Genomic DNA, 5,786 nt, shown 5'->3' with positions numbered 1-5,786 from the left:
GACCCAGCAATCCCACTACTGGGCATATATCCAGAGAAAACCATAATTCAAAAAGACACATTCACCCCAGCGTTCATTGCAGCACTATTTACAGTAGCCAGGACATAGAAGCAACCTAAGTGTCCATCGACAGATGAATGGCTAAAGAAGATGTGGCGCATATATACAATGGAATATTACTCAGCCATAAAAATGAACGAAAATGAGTTATTTGTAATGAGGTGGATGGACCTAGAGTCTGTCATACAGAGTGAAGTAAGTCAGCAAGAGAAAAACAAATACCGTATGCTAACACATATATATGGAATCTAAAAAAATGGTTCTGATGAACCTAGGGGCAGGACAGGAATAAAGACGCAGACGTAGAGAATGGACTTGAGGACACGGGGAGGGGGAAGGGTAAGCTGGGACGAAGTAAGAGAGTAGCATTGACATATATACAATGCCAAATGTAAAATAGATAGCTAGTGGGAAGCAGTTGCATAGCACAGGGATATTAGCTCGGTGCTTTGTGACCACCTAGAGGGGTGGGATAGGGAGGGTGGGAGAGAGGCACAAGAGGGAGGGGATATGGGGATATACGTATGCATATAGCTGATTCACTCTGTTATAGAGCAGAAATAAACACACCATTGTAAAGCAAGTATACTCCAATAAAGATGTTAAAGGAAAAAAAAAAAAAGACACACGCACCCCAATGTTCATTACAGCACTATTTACAATAGCCAGGTCATGGAAGCAACCTAAATGTCCATCGACAGATGAATGGATAAAGAAGGTGTGGTACATAGATACAATGGAATATTACTCAGCCATAAAAAGGAACGAAATTGGGTCATTTGTAGAGACATGGATGGATCTAGAGACTGTCATACAGAGTGAAGTAAGTCAGAAACAGAAAAACAAATATCACATGTTAACGCATACATGTGGAACCTAGAAAAATGGTACAGATGAACCAGTCTGCAGGGCAGAAATAGAGACACAGATGTAGAGAACAAACGTATGGACACCAAGGCGGAAAGTGGCAGGGGGGATGGTGGTGGTGGGATGAATTGGGAGAGTGGGATTGACATATATAAACTAATATGTATAACATAGATAACAAATAAGAACCTACGTATAAAAAAATAAATAAAATTCAAAAATTCAAAAAAAGATGTTAAAAAAAAGAGAAAAAGAACCATCGTGGCCAAATAAATAAATAAACACTAAAAAAAGAAAATGAAAAGGTAGTCAACCTTACTAGTCACTAAGGACATGCAAAATAAAACTCACAAAAAAGGATAACTAAAATTCAACAGATGAACAATACCAAGCATTTGTAAGGGTGTGGAACAGCAGGTATTCTCTCATACCCTGCTGGTGGCAGTATAAACTGATAAAAACTGCATTGAAAAAGAGTTTGACATTATTTACTAAAGTTAAAGACACATATACCCAAGGATTTAATTTTTTTTTTCCCTAAAGACCCAGCAGAGGGACTTCCCTGGTGGTTCAGTGGGTAAGACTCTGCACTCCCAATGCAGGGGGCCCAGGTTCAATCCCTGGTTGGGGACCTAGATCCTACATGCATGCCACAACTAAGTTCGCATGCCGCAGCTAAGAGCCTGCATGCTGCAACAATAATCTGGCATAGCCTGCATAAATAAATAAGTTAATTAATTAATTAAAAAATAAAGGCCCATCAGAAATGCCTGCACACATGTGCACTGAAAGACATGAACAAATATATTTAGAGAAGAGCTATTTTTAATAATTTCAAATTGAAAATAACCTAACAATACAGAAATCAACGGTGCTATATTAACTCCATGGAAGAGTACACAGCAATGAAAAAGAACAAATTACAATCACACACCACAACTTGCAAGAATCTTACAAAATAATCTTGAGTGAAAGAAGCAAGATATAAAATAATACCTATCATATTATTCCATTTCTATAAAGTACAAAAACAGGCAAAACTGATCTATGATGTTAAAGTCTGTTTAAGGGTATCCTCGGGGGAGGTAATGACTGGAAGGGGGCATGAGGAAGGGCCTCAGGATTGTTGGTAAAGTGCTCTGTCTTGATCTGGGTGCTGGTTACCTGGTGTGTTCATTTTGTGAACTATATACTGTATATAATTATGGTGTGTGAATATTTGGCCGCTGTTACACAATCGTCATTGGAAGCAGAAGTTCTGTTGAGGTATTCCTCACAACCAATAATCAATTTTTGTAAATGTTCCAAGTATACTTGACCAAAATAAGGAATTTTGCAATTGTTGTATGTAGAACTATATACATGTCCATTAGGTCACCGTCATTAATTGTGTTACTAAAATCTTTTATATCTTGCTGGGGTTTTTTTGTGTTTTTTTTGACCTATTTGTAAGCATGACAGTTGTGGTGAAATCTTCCACTGTGATGGTGTTTGTATCAGTTTCTCCCTATAGGTCTAGCAATTTATTTTTATTGAAGTGAAATTCACATACCATAAAATTAACCATTTTAAAGTGAATAATTCAGTGGCATTTAGTACATTCACAATGTTGAACAACCACCACTTCTATCTAGTTCCAAAATATTTCCAACCACCACTTCTATCTAGTTCCAAAATATTTCAATCACCCTAAAAGGAGACTGTCTACCCATTAAGCAGTTGCTCCCCATCCTTCTCTTTCCCCCTAACCACCAATCTGCTTTCTGTCTCTATGGATTTCCCTATCCTGGATATTTCTTACAAATGGAATCATATAATAGGTGACCTTTGTATCTGGCTTCCTACAGTTAGCATAATGTTGTCAAGGTTCATTCATGTTGTACTTTTTCTCCATTTTAACTTTAACTCTTTTTCTGGAATTCCTATTGTGCAGATATTAGAACTTGTTTTTCTATCTTCCCATATCTCTTTTCTGTTTTCTCTTTCTTCTTTTGGGAGAATTCCTTAACTTGGTCTTTCCAATTTATTGATTCATTCTCGATTATAACTTTATGCTATTAGATCACCTATTGTGTTGTTTCAATTATTGTGGTAATTTTAATATATGGTCCCGTGTGCTTCTCCCATCCAAAGATGGTTTCCATATCTGCCCGCCCCTTGAATCTGGGCTTTGTAACTGTTTGACCAGTGAAATATGGCAAAAGTGATGCTGTGCCCATTTCCAGGCGTAGGCCCAGAGAACTGTCCTGCTTCTTGGGATGCTTACTCATGGACTGTAGCCACTATACTATGAGGAAGCCAAGCAGCCCAGGGAGAGGTCCACATGCAGAGGACCCAGTGCTCTGGTCCACAGCCCCACTGAGCTCTTAGCCTACAGCCAATAACAATTTGCTGGTAACGTAAGTGAATCATCTTTTTTTTTTGGTCATGACCCACGGCTTGTGCGATCTTAGTTCCCGGACCAGGGACTGAACCCCGGGCCCCTGGCAGTGGAAGCAGGAGTCCTAACCACTGAACCGCAAGGGAATTCCCATGAATCATCTTGAAAGTGAATCCTCCCGTCCTAACTGATGTCATGTGGAATAGAGTTGAGCTTACTCAGCTTACTGATTTGTGAGCAAATAAATATTTTTGTTGATTGTTGCTTTAAGCCACTGTTTTGGGGTAATTTGTTATGAAGCCATAGATCACTGGAATAATTATATTTTTCTCTACCTTATATTTCTGCTTGTTCTTTTTTATATTTTCATGTTTCATATTGCTAATATTCTCCCTTATCTTTTGTGTTTATTAGGCTAATTTTGAATTTTTGATCCATGTATTCTAACCATTTTCCTGACAGATGTTTTCTTTTGAAATGTCTGTTCTTCTAAATGTCTGTTAGTTTTTGCCTGTTATTATTCCCCATGAGTCCCCTGATGATGCAGGCTATTTGACCAGTCAATAGTATGGGGGAAGTTGTATCCTAGCTACAGAGTCCCCCAGAGTCTAAGGTTTCAGTTGTGCTGTAGTGGCCTAACTTCCACACAGCACCTGACCCCACCCCTGAGGAGACAGGCCAGGTAAGAACTATGGGGAACCTTTGCAGAGCATCAGGGAAGACCAAGGAGGGGGCACCTGTTCATTCTTTAGTCAAAAAATGTGTTGGGACCAGGACTGAAGATACCAAGGTAATGAGACCAAAATGGTTCTGCCAATGTGAAATCCACAGTCTAGTGGGCATGAAAAACATTAAAGATCTCCACCAACACGTTTCTCCCTGCAGTGGGTCCTATGAAGGGAAAATGCCCCAGGGGAACACAATCCAGGGGAGGGTGAAGCTGGGTAGCAGGGAGGTGGGGTGTGTTTCAGAGAAGTCTTCTGGGGAAGAAGTGGTACTCCAAGCTGAGGCCTCCTCCGTACAGAGGAGTTTGGTAAATGAGGGTGGGGGCAGAGGGTAGAAAGGCATTCTGCCAGGTGCAAGCGCTGCACAGAAACTCCTTGAGTTTGGGGAACTGAAAGAAGCCAAAGCATCTGAGCATCTGGTCTTCCGTGATGCTCAGCCAGAAAGGCTGAGGCTGGGGAGGAGGATAGGGAGAGATGCAGCTGGAGAGGTTGGAGGGGCCAGAGGGAGCAGGGCCTTGTGGACCAAGAGAAGAGCTTGGGCTTTCTCTTCAGAAGACGTGGCTCTACCAGGAGCAGGGAGTCCATTGGAAGGCTGCTACTGTGGGCAGGTGAAGGTGGCATGAAAGACAGGACAAAGCAACAGACCCTGGCCAGGATGACTGTGGGGTAGGGGCCAGAATACGGGTCAGCTCCGAGGTCTTCCTGCAGGGCCCAGCGACTCTGATTCCTTATTCTGCCCCAGAGTTGGAGGTCAGAGGGCGCAGAGTCTGAGGTAGGTTGGAAAGATACCACTAATTCTGATATTCTAAAGCCCTATGAGTCATAAAAGGGAGGAAAAAAAATGGAGACAGAGGTGTGAGGTGGCCTCTGGGCTTTTCTGATAGAGAAACAAATAGCTAAAAGAATGGCCTAGAAAGATAAAGATGTTAAAGTAAAGCCAACTGGATAAGTTATCTGAAGCAGTGGAGTAGAAAGTGAAAGAAAATTTAAGAGCAAAGAAGTGAATGGCTTGGGTAAAGGAATCCCTAAGAGGTGAGACAGTAAAAGATAAAACTGAGATGAAAGAACTTGGCTAAAGAATCCAACGCGGCGTCCAAAGAGGCAAACGGGGCTGGGCGAGGGGATGGGTGTCCTTCCTACCGAGGAGGAAGCGGCCTCTACTGAAGGGGCAGGAATCCCCAGCAGCCTCCAACAGGGAGACCTGGAGGGTGGGGGAAGGGAGGGGACTTTCCTGGGTTTCCGTTTCCAAGGTTTCGGAGGAGAGAGGTGGAAGAGCGAGATGATGAAAATGGGGAGGGGGTACTCAGGAATGGTGGGAGGCCCTGAGCAGGACTGGAATGACCTTTGCGCTCCTCCCTATCCTTCCCCGTCCCTGAATCACAGAAATGTCACTGAGCGCTCACTAGGCACAAAGCGCAGGGCCAATGCACCCCGTACCCCGTCTCACGGCCCTCAAGCAGCCCCAAGAGGTGGAAGCGCATTTCCCCATTTTACAAGCACCGCAACTAAGGTTCAGAGAGGGCGGCTCACCACCCGAGGTCACACAGGAATCGGGCCTAACCAGCCCGTGGAGTAGTACTCCCGCCCCGGGGACTTCACTCCGCCTGGCCCCCCCCTCAGGGAGGAGCCGGCCCGAGCCCCTCCTGCTCCCCGCCCCTGAGGGGCGGCCCGGGGGGCGGGCGGAGGAAGTGAGCGCAGCGGGGAGGAATGTGAGCGGGCGGGGCGCGCCGGCCCGGGGCGGCGGGCACAGTCAG

The sequence above is a fragment of the Physeter macrocephalus genome, chromosome 17 (assembly GCF_002837175.3).
Source record: "Physeter macrocephalus isolate SW-GA chromosome 17, ASM283717v5, whole genome shotgun sequence".
Taxonomy (NCBI): Eukaryota; Metazoa; Chordata; class Mammalia; order Artiodactyla; family Physeteridae; genus Physeter; species Physeter macrocephalus.
Note: the sequence above shows the minus strand (reverse complement) of the source record.